Raw genomic sequence first — 15,467 nt, 5'->3', positions numbered from 1 at the left:
CCCCTTGTGGGAAGTTGACACTGCAAGGGCTGTGCCTCTGTGGACATCAGCAGCTCCCACTCCCTGCTGCAGGTACTGCTCTGGCTCACTGTAAATGGGGTGCTAGTGGAAGGGGAAATGGAACCCCCTGGCACTCACTAAAAGGGAAAGTGGTGGATTCTCCATCTCTTGATGTCATTGAATGAAGACTAGATGCCTTTCTGGAATGTGTGTGCCCAAAGAGTAACTATTGTACGATACAGGAAGCCTATGATATGCAGGGGCTTAGATTAGATGCTCTAAAGGTCTCTTGTGGCCATAAAGTCTACTAATTTTGGAAACACTGAGTGTAGCATTGGGAGCAGCCTCTGATGTTTTACCGTCTAGCCCACTTGCTTCCTAGAATGAAGACGCATTGAGTGGGGTGAGCCACAGAGAGTAGCTCAAACCTTCATAGTGTCAGGCCAGCAGCAGGACATTAGCACTTAAGGGTTTGATTGGTGGCAGTGATATCACAAAGGTCTTTTGCAGGACCTCAGCATATTGGTCAAAAGTGTTAGGGAGGTGGTAACCTCAGAGAGAGATGCTGCCATCAGCGAGGCAGGACAGGGGCGCATGGCCAGGGAAACCTCAGAGACCCCTGTGGCTTTGCTTCAGCAAGTCTCCTTCTCGAGGTTTCTCTTGAGGACTGAGAGAGTATTAGGATTCACGTATTTGAGTGAGAGCAGGAGCCTCTTTCGAGTTGTCTCCTTTCCTTTTACTGATTTTACTAGAAAACAGACATCCCTGTTTAGAAAGTAAGAGCCTCCAAGAGGTTTTGGAACCTGCTCAGTCTGATCCATCTGGTGCCAGCTGAATTCTAGGCAGGCATGGAAAACACTAGTTCAAGGTGGCAGAATTTTAATCCCTCCCTGTAATTTTGTCTGGTAGAATCAATGGGGACATTAGGGTTTGTCCTTTTCGTTTTACCTTTTCCTCCATCCCTCCTTCCTTTCTCTTCATCTCTTACTTCTTTTGTCCTTTCTCTTGTTCCCCTCCCACCACCAGGAGGTGTGTGTGTGTGTGTGTGTGTGTGTGTGTGTGTGTGTGTGTGTGTGTGTGTGTGTGTGTGTGTGTGTGTGTGTGTGTGTGTTTTGCTGGGGGTGCTCTTCACCTCCCCTTGTTGGGAGTTGATCCAAAACTGTATGGTTGAAATAGTGCTTGGACTCCACTGACACTAGATGCTGCCATCGTGTGGTTTAGCATTAGTGTCTGGGATGACTTGGGGCAAGATCTCAACCTCCTCGCAACCCACTTCACTGCTGCCAGAATCCCACCTGCCCCCCCTGCTAGAGCCGCCTCCCTGCCCAACCTGGGTGGGGGTGGAGAAGAGGGTTCTGATAACTTGAGCTGTGGTTTGGAGGTGGAACAGCTGTCAAGGGCACTTAGGGGGAGGTAGCAAGAGCTCACCCTACAAGGACGGGGGTTGGCACTGGAGATTCCTAGAAAGGAGAAGACGACTCCATTCTGGGGTTCAGGAGGTGAATTCATCCCTCAGTGGTGGGCAGGTGCTGGGTGTAAATACTGCTGGTTCCAGGTGTCCTTAATTGCCCCTGATTCCTCGGGGCATTTGAGTCTCTGACAGGTTCTCGTTCCCTTGCAGGAGGAGGACGTCACGGCCAAAGGGATGCACCAGCTCCGCATCATCCGGCACTTACGCCATGTGCCTGAGACACTGCAGGGGCTGTTCCTCTGAGGCCTTAGCAACTCCCTCTCCCGGCTGCAGGTACTGCTCTGGCTCACTGTAAATGGGGAGCTAGTGGAAGGGGAAATGGAGCCCTCTGGCACTCACTAAAAGGGAAAGTGGTGGATTCTCCAACTCTTGATGTCATTGATTGAAGACTAGATGCCTTTCTGGAATGTGTGTGCCCAAAAAGTAACTATTGTACTATACTGGAAGCCTATGATATGGAGGGGGTTAGATGAGATGCTGTAAAGGTCTCTTCTGGCCAGAAAGTCTCCTACTTTTGGAAACACTGAGTGTAGTATTGGGAGCAGCCTCTGATGTTTTACTGTCTAGCTAGCTTGCTTCCTAGAATGAAGACGAATTTTGTGGTGTGATCCACAGAGCGTAGCTCAAACCTTCAAAGTGTCAGGCCAGCATCAGGACATGAGCACTTTAGGGTTTGGTTGGGCGTGGCAGTGATATCACAAAGGCTTTTTCAAGGACCTCAGCGTACTGGTCAAAGGTGTTAGGGAGGTGGTGACCTCAGAGAGAGATGCTGTCTTCAGCCAGGGAGGACAGGGGCTTACGACCAGGGAAACCTCAGAGACCCCAGTGGCTTTGCTTCAGCAAGTCTCCTTCTCAAGGTTTCTTTTTGAGGACTGAGAGAGTGTTAGGGTTGACGTATGTGAGTGCGAGCAGGAGCCTCTTTCGAGTTTTCTCCTTTCCTTTTACTGATTTTACTTGAAAATTAGAAGGTAAGAGCTGTCGGAGAAAAACTGAGTTCTCACTATTTTGTTTTAGGTACAGCAAGTCAGATGCTTTATTAACTCTCACATGTGCAGAGGGAGAGAGCAAAGCAGGTCTCTCCCTGGTAACTAATTACAGCAAGCATTTATACCTTTCATTACAGAAATAATGAGGGACAGCTGCATTTTGTTTATACATAGGCCATCTTGATATCTCATTTCCTTACTTGTTTTGACTCTTGCCTACATACAATTAGTTTCTATACCTTATCTACACAAGGTCTTCTACACCTTATCTATACTGAGGTCACAATGACTTCTTACACAGCTCTTTCTCACCCGTCTCACACAATCCTCACACAATCCTCGCTTCTACAAATCTCGCGTTATCAGGGTTATCAGGGTCACAGCTAGCTTGACTCTTGCTAACAAAGACTGTCTCTTGCTAACGAAGCCTGACTCTTGCTAACAACCATCATGCATTGCAGTTCCCTTCTACGAAGCCTGACTCTTGCTAACAACCATCATGCATTGCAGTTCCCTTCTGTCAGTTCTTTTCTCTGCTTCCACAGAGCCTCCAAGAGGTTTTGGAACCTGCTCAGTCTGATCCATCTGGTGCCAGCTGAATTCTCGGCATGGAAAACAGTAGTTTAAGGTGGCAGAATTTTATTCCCTCCCTGGAATTTTGTCCCATGGAATCACTGGGGACACTAGGGTTTGTCCTTTTCGTTTTACCTTTTCCTCCATCCCTCCTTCCTTTCTCTTCATCTCTTCTTTTGTCCTTTCTCTTGTTCCCCTCCCACCTCCAGGAGTGGTGTGTGTGTTGCTGGGGGTGCTCTTCACCTCCCCTTGTGGGAAGTTGATCCAAAACTGTCGGGTTCAAATAGTGCTTGGACTCCACTGACACTAGATGCTGCCATCCTGTGGCTTAGCATTAGTGTCTGGGACAACTTGGGGCAAGATCTCAACTTCCCCGCAACCCACTTCACTGCTGGCAGAATCCCTCCTGCCCCCCCCTGCTAGGGCCGCCTCCCTGCGCAACCTGGGTTGGGGTGGAGAAGAGGGTTCTGATAACTTGAGCTGTGGTTTGGAGGTAGAACAGCTGTCAAGGGTACTGAGGGGGAGGTAGCAGGAGCTCACCCTACAAGGTGGTGGGTTGGCACTGGAGGTTACTAGAAAGGACAAGAAGACTCCATTCTGGGGTTCAGGAGGTGAATTCATCCCTCAGTGGTGGGCAGGTAGTCAGTTTAAATACTGCTGGTTCCAGGTGCCCTTAATTCCCCCTGATTCCTCGGGGCGTTTGAGTCTTTGACAGGTTCTCGTTCCCTTGCAGGAGGAGGACGTCACGGCCAAAGTGATGCACCCGCATCATCCGCCACTTGCGCCAGGTGCCTGAGACACTGCAGGGGCTGCGCCTCTGAGGCCTTCAGCAACTCCCGCTCCCTGCTGCAGGTACTGCTCTGTCTCACTGTAAATGGGGTGCTAGTGGAAGGGGAAATGGAGCCCCCTGGCACTCACTAAAAGGGAAAGTGGTGGATTCTCCATCTCTTGATGTCATTGAATGAAGACTAGATGCCTTTCTGGAATGTGTGTGCCCAAAAAGTAACTATTGTACTATACAGGAGGCCTATGATATGCAGGTGCTTAGATGAGATGCTCTAAAGGTCTCTTGTGGCCATAAAGTCTACAAATTTTGGAAACACTGAGTGTAGTATTGGGAGCAGCCTGTGATGTTTTACTGTCTAGCCGGCTTGCTTCCTAGAATGAAGACGCATTGAGTGGGGTGATCCACAGAGAGTACCTGTGTCAAGGCTGTATCCCCACTTTGAAGTTTAGGGTACAAATGTAGGGGCCTGCATGAAAACTTCTAAGCTTAACCACCATCCCAAGGCTAATTTCCTCCCCTGGGTAGCCTTGAGAAACCTTTCACCAATTCCCTGGTGAATACAGATCCAAACCCCTTGGATCTTAAAACAAGGAGAAATAAACCATCCCCCCTCCTTCCTCCCACCAACTTCTGGTGAATACAGATCCAACCCCCTTGGATCTAAAAGAAGGAGAAATTAACCATTCCCCTCCTTCCTCCCACCAACTCCTGGTGAATCAAGATCCAAACTCCTTGGATCTTAAAACAAGGAAAAATCAATCAGGTTCTTAAAAATAAGGCTTTTAATTAAAGAAAAAGGTAAAAATCATCTCTGTAAAATCAGTATGGAAATTAACCTTACAGGGTAATCAAACTTAAAGAGCTCAGAGGACTCCCCTCTAGTCTTAGGTTCAAAGTACAGCAAACAAAGATAAACACTCTAGGAAAAGGTACATTTACAAGTTGAGAAAACAAAGGAAAACTAACACGCCTTGTTTGAAATAGGAGAGACTTGTTTAGAAAGATGTGGAGAACCTGGATTGATGTCTGGTCCCTCTCAGTCCCGAGGGCGAACACCCACACAAACAAAGAACACAAACAAAAGCCTTCCCCTCCCCAAGATTTGAAAGTATCTTGTCCCCTTATTGGTCCTTTAGGTCAGATGCCAGCCAGGTTACCTGAGCTTCTTAACCCTTTAGAGGGAAAAGGATTTTGGAGTCTCTGGCCAGGAGGATTTCTTAGTACTGTACACAGGACAGCTGTTACCCTTCCCTTTATAGTTATGACAACCTCAAACCTTCAAAGTGTCAGGCCAGCAGCAGGACATTAGCACTTCAGGGTTTGGTTGGGTGTGGCAGTGACATCACAAAGGCCTTTTGCAGGATGTCAGCTTATTGGTCAAATGTGTTAGGGAGGTGGTGACCTCAGAGAGAGATGCTGACATCAGCCTGGCAGGACAGGAGCACAGGGCCAGGGAAACCTCAGAGACCCTGTGGCTTTGCTTCAGCAAGTCTCCTTCTCGGGGTCTTTCTTTGAGGACTGAGAGAGTATTAGGGTTCACGTACGTGAGTGCGTGCAGGAGCCTCTTTCGAGTTTTCTCCTTTCCTTTTACTGATTTTACTAGAAAACAGACGTCCCTGTTTAGAAGGTAAGAGCCTCCAAGAGGTTTTGGCAGCTGCTCAGTCTGATCCACGTGGTGCCAGCTGAATTCTAGGCATGGAAAACAGTAGTTTAAGATGGCAGAATTTTATTCCATCCCTTGGATTTTGTGCCGTAGAATCACTGGGGACATTAGGGTTTGTCCTTTTTGTTTTACCTTTTCCTCCATCCCTCCTTCCTTTCTCTTCATCTCTTACTTGTTTTGTCCTTTCTCCTGTTCCCCTCCCACCACCAGGAGTGGTGTGTGTGTCTGTGTGTGTGTGTTGGTGGGGGTGCTCATCACCTCTCCTTGTGGGAAGTTCATCGAAAACTGTGGGGTTGAAATAGTGTTTGGACTCCACTGACACTAGATGCTGCCATCCTGTGGCTTAGCATTAGTGTCTGGGATGACTTGGGTCAAGATCTCAACTTCCCCGCAACCCACTTCACTGCTGCCAGAATCCCTCCTGCCCCCCCTGCTAGAAAACCTGTCGTATGAAAAGAGATTAGAGGAGCTCGGGTTGTTTAGTCTGACAAAACGAAGGCTGAGGGGGGATATGATTGCTATCTTTAAATATATCAGAGGGATAAATACAAGGGAGGGTGAGGAATTATTTCAGCTGAGTACTAATGTGGACACGAGAACCAATGGATATAAACTGGCCATGGGGAAGTTCAGGCTTGAAATCAGACGAAGGTTTCTGACCGTCAGAGGGGTGAAATATTGGAACGGCCTTCCGAGGGAAACGGTGGGAGCAACGGACCTGTCTGGTTTTAAGATTAAGTTGGATAAGTTTATGGAGGGAATGGTTTAATGGTAAAACATAGTAGCCGAGGAAAACCAAGCAATGGTACGTAAATAGCATAATGGCAAACAAGGGTCAGGCTAGAGACTCTTGCCTACATGCTCGGGGTCTTACTGATCGCCATATTTGGGGTCGGGAAGGAATTTTCCTCCAGGGTAGATTGGCTGAGCCTCTGGAGGTTTTTCGCCTTCCTCCGCAGCATGGGGCAGGGATCACTAGCAGGAGGGTCCCTGCCGATTGAAGTCACTAAAACACAGGATTGGGGACTTCAACGGCACAGTCCAGGGAAGGGTCTTGTGGCCTGCAGCATGCAGGGGATCAGACCAGATGATCATAATGGTCCCTTCTGACCTTAAAGTCTATGAGTCTATAAGACCAAATACCATCCCTGATAGACATTGATCTAACCTACTCTTAAATATCTCAAGAGATGGAGATTCCACAACCTCCCTCGGCAATTTATTCCAGTGTTTAACCACCCTGACAGTTAGGAACTTTTTCCTAATGTCCAACCTAGACCTCCCTTGCTGCACTTTATACCCATTGCTTCTGGTTCTATCCTTAGAGGCTAAGGTGAACAAGTTTTCTCCCTCCTCCTTATGACACCCTTTTAAATACCTGAAAACTGCTATCATGTCTCCTCTCGGTCTTCTCTTTTCCAAACTAAACAAAGCCAATTCTTTCAGCCTTCCTTCATAGGTCATGTTCTCAAGACCTTTAATCATTCTTGTTGCTCTTCTCTGGACCCTTTCCAATTTCTCCACATCTTTTTTAAAATGCGGTGCCCAGAACTGGACACAATACTCCAGCTGAGGCCTAACCAGAGCAGAGTAGAGCGGAAGAATGACTTCTCGTGTCTTGCTCACAACACACCTGTTAATACATCCCAGAATCAGGTTTGCTTTTTTTGCAACAGCATCACACTGTTGACTCATATTTAGCTTGTGGTCCACTATAACCCCTAGATCCCTTTCTGCCGTACTCCTTCCTAGACAGTCTCTTCCCATTCTGTATGTGTGAAACTGATTGTTCCTTCCTAAGTGGAGCACTTTGCATTTGTCTTTGTTAAACTTCATCCTGTTTAACTCAGACCATTTCTCCAATTTGTCCAGATCATTTTGAATTATGACCCTGTCCTCCAAAGCAGTTGCAATCCCTCCCAGTTTGGTATCATCCGCAAACTTAATAAGCGTACTTTCTATGCCAATATCTAAGTCGTTGATGAAGATATTGAACAGCGCCGGTCCCAAAACAGACCCCTGCGATACCCCACTCGTTATGGCTTTCCAGCAGGATTGGGAACTATTAATAACAACTCTCTGAGTACGGTTATCCAGCCAGTTATGCACCTACCTTATAGTAGCCCCATCTAAATTGTATTTGCCTAGTTTATCAATAAGAATATCATGCGAGACCGTATCAAATGCCTTACTAAAGTCTAGGTATACCACATCCACAGCCTCACCCTTATCCACAAGGCTTGTTATCCTATCAAAGAAAGCTATCAGATTGGTTTGACATGATTTGTTCTTCACAAATCCATGCTGGCTGTTCCCTATCACCTTACCACCTTCCAAGTGTTTGCAGATGATTTCCTTAATTACTTGCTCCATTATCTTCCCTGGCACAGAAGTTAAACTCACTGGGGTTTGTAGTTTCCTGGGTTGTTTTTATTTCCCTTTTTATAGATGGGCACTATATTTGCCCTTTTCCAGTCTTCTGGGATCTCTCCCGTCTCCCATGATTTTCCAAAGATAATAGCTAGAGGCTCAGATACCTCCTCTATTAGCTCCTTGAGTATTCTAGGATGCATTTCATCAGGCCCGGGTGACTTGCAGGCATCTAACTTTTCTAAGTGATTTTTAACTTGTTCTTTTTTTATTTTATCTGCTAAACCTACCCCCTTCCCATTAGCATTCACTATGTTAGGCATTCCTTCAGACTTCTCGGTGAAGACCGAAACAAAGAAGTCATTAAGCATCTCCGCCATTTCCAAGTTTCCTGTTACTGTTTCTCCCTCTTCACTAAGCAGTGGGCCTACCCTGTCTTTGGTCTTCCTCTTGCTTCTAATGTATTGATAAAAAGTCTTCTTGTTTCCCTTTATTCCCGTAGCTAGTTTGAGCTCATTTTGTGCCTTTGCCTTTCTAATCTTGCCCCTGCATTCCTGTGTTGTTTGCCTATATTCATCCTTTGTAATCTGTCCCAGTTTCCATTTTTTATATGACTCCTTTTTATTTTTTAGATCATGCAAGATCTCATGGTTAAGCCAAGGTGGTCTTTTGCCACAGTTTCTATCTTTCCTAACCAGCGGAATAGCTTGCTTTTGGGCCCTTAATAGTGTCCCTTTGAAAAACTGCCAACTCTCCTCAGTTGTTTTTCCCCTCAGTCTTGATTCCCATGGGACCTTACCTATCAGCTCTCTGAGCTTACCAAAATCTGCCTTCCTGAAATCCATTGTCTCTATTTTGCTGTTCTCCCTTCTACCCTTCCTTAGAATTGCAAACTCTATGATTTCATGATCACTTTCACCCAGGCTGCCTTCTACTTTCAAATTCTCAACGAGTTCCTCCCTATTTGTTAAAATCAAGTCTAGAACAGCTTCCCCCCAGTAGCTTTTTCAACCTTCTGAAATAAAAAGTTGTCTCCAATGCAGTCCAGGAATTTGTTGGATAGTCTGTGCCCCGCTGTGTTATTTTCCCAACATATAGCCGGATAGTTGAAGTCCCCCATCACCACCAAATCTTGGGCTTTGGATGATTTTGTTAGTTGCTTAAAAAAAGTCTCATCCACCTCTTCCACCTGATTAGGTGGCCTGTAGTAGACTCCTAGCATGACATCTCCCTTGTTTTTTACCCCTTTTAGCCTAACCCAGAGACTCTCAACACTTCCGTCTCCTATGTCCATCTCTACCTCAGTCCAAGTGTGTACATTTTTAATATACAAGGCAACACCTCCTCCCTTTTTCCCCTGTCTATCCTTCCTGAGCAAGCTGTACCCATCCACACCAACATTCCAATCATGTGTATTATCCCACCAAGTTTCAGTAATGCCAACAATGTCATAGTTGTATTTATTTATTAGCACTTCCAGTTCTTCCTGCTTATTCCCCATACTTCTCGCATTTGTATATAGACATCTAAGATACTGGTTTGATGTTTCCTCCCAGTTTTGTCCTGACCCTCCTTTCCCTCTGACAATATAGCCCACACTCCCTCTCGTTTTTGACCCATCTCCCCGGTCTCCATGTTCCCCACTTACCTGTGGGCTTTGCTCACCTGTCCCCGTCGAACCTAGTTTAAAGCCCTCCTCACTAGGTTAGCCAGTCTGTGTCCAAAGGTACTAATAACTTGAGCTGTGGATTGGAGGTGGAACAGCTGTCAAGGGCACTGAGGGAGAGGTAGCAGGAGCTCACCCTACAAGGAGGGGGGTTGTCACTGGAGGTTACTAGAAAGGACAAGAAGACTCCATTCTGGGGTTGAGGAGGTGAATTCATCCCTCAATGGTCGGCAGGTGCTGGGTGGAAATACTGCTGGTTCCAGGTGCCCTTAATTCCTCCTGATTCCTCGGGGCGTTTGAGTCTCTGACAGGTTCTCGTTCCCTTGCAGCAGGAGGACGTCACGGCCAAAGCGATGCACCAGCTCCGCATCATCCATCACTTGCGCCAGGTGCCTGAGACACTGCAGGGGCTGTGCCTCTGAGGCCTTCAGCAACTCCCGCTCCCTGCTGCAGGTACTGCTCTGTCTCCCTGTAAATGGCGAGCTAGTGGAAGGGGAAATGGAGCCCCCTGGCACTCACTAAAAGGGATTGAAGTCCTAGATGCCTTTCTGGAATGTGTTTTCTAAGAAAGTAACTGTTGTGCTCTACAGGAAGCCTATGATATGCAGGGGGTTAGATGAGATGCTCTAAAGGTCTATTGTGGCCATAAAGTCTCCTAATTTTGGAAACACTGAGTGTATCATTGGGAGCAGCCCCTGATGTTTTAGTGTCTAGCCGGATTGCTTCCTAGGATGAAGACGCATTGAGTGGGGTGATCCACACAGAGTAGCTCAAACCTTCAAAGTGTCAGGCCAGCAGCAGGACATTAGCACTTCCGGGAATGGGTGGGTGTAGTAGTGACATCACAAAGGCCTTTTCAGGACCTCAGCCTATTGGTCAAAGGTGTTAGGGAGGTGGTGACCTCCGAGAGAGATGCTGACATCAGCCAGGCAGGACAGGGGCTTAGGGCCAGGGAAACCTCAGACACCCCTGTGGCTTTCATAGAATCATAGAATCATAGAATATCAGGGTTGGAAGGGACCTCAAGAGGTCATCTAGTCCAACCCCCTCCTCAAAGCAGGACCAATTCCCAACTAAATCATCCCAGCCAGGGCTTTGTCAAGCCGGGCCTTAAAAACCTCCAAGGAAGGAGACTCCACCACCTCCCTAGGTAACGCATTCCAGTGCTTCACCACCCTCCTAGTGAAATAGTGTTTCCTAATATCCAACCTGGACCTCCCCCACTGCAACTTGAGACCATTGCTCCTTGTTCTGTCATCTGCCACCACTGAGAACAACCGAGCTCCATCCTCTTTGGAACCCCCCTTCACGTAGTTGAAGGCTGCTATCAAATCCCCCCTCATTCTTCTCTTCTGGAGACTAAACAATCCCAGTTCCCTCAGCCTCTCCTCATAAGTCATGTGCTCCAGACCCCTAATCATTTTTGTTGCTCTCCGCTGGACTCTTTCCAATTTTTCCACATCCTTCTTGTAGTGTGGGGCCTGTCGGAGAAAAACAGAGTTCTCACTATTTGTTTAGGTACAGCAAGTCAGATGCTTTATTAACTCTCACAATTGCCCAGAGGGAGAGAGCTAAGCACGTCTCTCCCAGCTAACTAATTACAGCAAGCATTTATACCTTTCATTACAGAAATAACGAGGGACAGCTGCGTTTTGTTTATACATAGGCCATCTTGATATCTCATTTCTTCACTTGTTTTGACTCTTGCCAACATACAATATTTTCTATACCTTATCTACACAAGGTCTTCTACACCTTATCTATACCAGGTCATAATGACTTCTTACACAGTTCTTTCTCACCCGCCTCACACATTCCTCGCTTCTACAAATCTCGCGTTATTAGGGTTACAGTTAGCCTAACTCTTGCTAACGAACTGTCATTCATTGCATCCCCTTCCTGTCAGCTCTTTCTCTGCTTCCACAGGCCCAAAACTGGACACAGTATTCTAGATGAGGCCTCACCAATGTCGAATAAAGGGGAACGGTCACTTTCCTCGATCTGCTGGCAATGCCCCTACTTATACAGCCCAAAATGCCGTTAGCCTTCTTGGCAACAAGAGCACACTGTTGACTCATATCCAGCTTCTCGTCCACTGTGACCCCTAGGTCCTTCTCTGCAGAACTGCTACCTAGCCATTCGGTCCCTAGTCTGTAGCAGTGCATGGGATTCTTCCGTCCTAAGTGCAGGACTCTGCACTTGTCCTTGTTGAACTTCATCAGGTTTTTTTTGGCCCAATCCTCTAATTTGTCTAGGTCCCTCTGTATCCGATCCCTACCCTCTAGCGTATCTACCACGCCTCCTAGTTTAGTGTCATCTGCAAACTTGCTGAGAATGCAGTCCACACCATCCTCCAGATCATTAATAAAGATATTAAACAAAACCGGCCCCAGGACCGACCCTTGGGGCACTACTCCGCTTGAAACCGGCTGCCGACTAGACATGGAGCCATTGATCACTACCCGTTGAGCCCGACGATCCAGCCAGCTTTCTATCCACCTTACAGTCCATTCATCCAGCCCATACTTCTTTCACTTTTTGGCAAGAATACTGTGGGAGAGCATATCAAAAGCTTTGCTAAAGTTAAGGAATAACACATCCACTGCTTTCCCCTCATCCACAGAGCCAGTTATCTCATCATAGAAGGCAATTAGGTTAGTCAGGCACGACTTCCCCTTGGTGAATCCATGCTGACTGTTCCTGATCACTTTCCTCTCCTCTAAGTGTTTCATCATTGATTCCTTGAGGACCTGCTCCATGATTTTTCCAGGGACTGAGGTGAGGCTGACTGGCCTGTAGTTCCCCGGATCCTCCTCCTTCCCTTTTTTAAAGATGGGCACTACATTAGCCTTTTTCCAGTCATCCGGGACCTCCCTCGATCGCCATGAGTTTTCAAAAATAATGGCTAATGGCTGTGCAATCTCATCCGCCAACTCCTTTAGCACCCTCGGATGCAGCGCATCCAGCCCCATGGAGTTGTGCACGTCCAGTTTTTCTAAATAGTCCCGAACCACTTCTTTCTCCACAGAGGGCTGGTCACCTTCTCCCCATATTGTGCTGCCCAGTGCAGCAGTCTGGGAGCTGACCTTGTTCGTGAAGACAGAGGCAAAAAAAGCATTGAGTACATTAGCTTTTTCCACATCCTCGGTCACTAGGTTGCCTCCCTCATTCAGTAAGGGGCCCACACTTTCCTTGACTTTCTTCTTGTTGCTAACATACCTGAAGAAACCCTTCTTGTTACTCTTAACATCTCTTGCTAACTGCAACTCCAAGTGTGATTTGGCCTTCCTGATTTCACTCCTGCATGCCTGAGCAATATTTTTATACTCCTCCCTGGTCATTTCTCCAATCTTCCACTTCTTGTAAGCTTCTTTTTTGCGTTTAAGATCAGCAAGGATTTCACTGTTTAGCCAAGCTGGTCGCCTGCCATATTTACTATTCTTTCTACACATCGGGATGGTTTGTTCCTGCAACTGCAATAAGGATTCTTTAAAATACAGCCAGCTCTCCTGGACCCCTTTGCCCTTCATGTTATTCTCCCAGGGGATCCTGCCCATCTGTTCCCTGAGGAAGTCAAAGTCTGCTTTTCTGAAGTCCAGGGTCCGTATTCTGCTGCTCTCCTTTCTTCCTTGTGTCAGGATCCTGAACTCGACCATCTCATGGTCACTGCCTCCCAGATTCCCATCCACTTTTGCTTCCCCTACTAATTCTTCCCTGTTTGTGAGCAGCAGGTCAAGAAAAGCTCTGCCCCTAGTTGGTTCCTCCAGCACTTGCACCAGGAAATTGTGCCCTACACGTTCCAAAAACTTCCTGGATTGTCTGTTCACCGCTGTATTGCTCTCCTAGCAGATATCAGGGTGATTAAAGTCTCCCATGAGAACCAGGGCCTGCGATCTAGCAACTTCTGCTAGTTGCCAGAAGAAAGCCTCGTCCACCTCATCCCCCTGGTCTGGTGGTCTATACCAGACTCCAACCACGACATCCCCCTTGTTGCTCACACTTTTCAACTTTATCCAGAGACTCTCAGGTTTTTCTACAGTTTCATACCGGACCTCTGAGCACTCATACTCCTCTCTTACATACAATGCAACTCCCCCACCTTTTCTGCCCTGCCTGTCCTTCCTGAACAGTTTATATCCATCCATGACAGTACTCCAGTCATGTGAGTTATCCCACCAAGTCTCTGTTATTCCAATCACATCATAGTTCCCTGACTGTGCCAGGACTTCCAGTTCTCCCAGCTTGTTTCCCAGGCTTCTTGCATTTGTGTATAGGCACTTAAGATAACTCATCGATCGTCCCTCTTTCTCAGCATGAGACAGGAGTCCTCCCCCCTTACGCTCTCCTGCTTGTGCTTCCTCCCAGGATCCCATTTCCCCACTTACCTCAGGGCTTTGGTCTCCTTCCCCCGGTGAACCTAGTTTAAAGCCCTCCTCACTAGGTTAGCCAGCCTGCTGGCGAAGATGCTCTTCTCTCTCTTCGTTAGGTGGAGCCCGTCTCTGCCTAGCACTCCTCCTTCTTGGAACACCATCCTATGGTTGAAGAATCCAAAGCCTTCTCTCCAACACCACCTGTGTAGCCATTCGTTGACTTCCACGATTCTACGGTCTCTACCCCGGCCTTTTCCTTTCACAGGGAGGATGGACGAGAACACCACTTGCGCCTCAAACTCCTTTATCCTTCTTCCCAGAGCCACATAGTCTGCAGTGATCCGCTCAAGGTCATCTCTGATCGCTCACCTTCCACATCACCGTCTTCTTAAGAACTTCCTCAACTGTTGCAGGAACTACTCAGAGAAACCTGCAGATGTAAGCCTCAGTGAGCTCTCCCCAAGCGAACTCCCAGTCAAACTCCCGCTCTTAGCCTCTGCTGTTCGCCGCTCCTTCTCCAAGTCTCTCTTTGAGGACTGAGAGAGTATTAGGGTTCACGTATTTGAGTGCGAGCAGGAGCCTCTTTCGAGTTTTTTCCTTTCCTTTTACTGATTTTATTAGAAAACAGACGTCCCTGTTGAGAAGGTAAGAGCCTCCAAGAGGTTTTGGAACCTGCTCAGTCTGATCCATCTGGTGCCAGCTGAATTCTCGGCATGGAAAACAGTAGTTTAAGGTGGCAGAATTTTATTCCCTCCCTGGAATTTTGTCCCGTAGAATCACTGGGGACACTAGGGTTTGTCCTTTTCATTTTACCTTTTCCTCCATCCCTCCTTCCTTTCTCTTCATCTCTTACTTCTTTTGTCCTTTCTCTTGTTCCCCTCCCACCTACAGGAGTGGTGTGTGTGTTGCTGGGGGTGCTCTTCACCTCCCCTTGTGTGAAATTGATCCAAAACTGTCGGGTTCAAATAGTGCTTGGACTCCACTGACACTAGATGCTGCCATCCTGTAGCTTGGCATTAGTGTCTGGGATAACTTGGGGCAAGATCTCAACTTCCCCGCAACCCACTTCACTGCTGGCAGAATCCCTCCTGCCCCCCCTGCTAGGGCCGCCTCCCTGCGCAACCTGGGTTGGGGTGGAGAAGAGGGTTCTGATAAGTTGAGCTGTGGTTTGGAGGTAGAACAGCTGTCAAGGGTACTGAGGGGGAGGTAGCAGGAGCTCACCCTACAAGGTGGTGGGTTGGCACTGGAGGTTACTAGAAAGGACAAGAAGACTCCATTCTGGGGTTCAGGAGGTGAATTCATCCCTCAGTGGTGGGCAGGTAGTCAGTTTAAATACTGCTGGTTCCAGGTGCCCTTAATTCCCCCTGATTCCTCGGGGCGTTTGAGTCTCTGACAGGTTTTCGTTCCTTTGCAGGAGGAGGACGTCACGGCCAAAGTGATGCACCCGCATCATCCGCCACTTGCGCCATGTGCCTGAGACACTGCAGGGGCTGCGCCTCTGAGGCCTTCAGCAACTCCCGCTCCCTGCTGCAGGTACTGCTCTGTCTCCCTGTAAATGGCGAGCTAGTGGAAGGGGAAATG

Source organism: Chrysemys picta, unplaced genomic scaffold (assembly GCF_011386835.1).
Source record: "Chrysemys picta bellii isolate R12L10 unplaced genomic scaffold, ASM1138683v2 scaf63, whole genome shotgun sequence".
NCBI classification, from domain to species: Eukaryota; Metazoa; Chordata; order Testudines; family Emydidae; genus Chrysemys; species Chrysemys picta.
The sequence above is the reverse complement of the archived record's forward strand: the minus strand, read 5'-3'. Positions refer to the sequence as shown.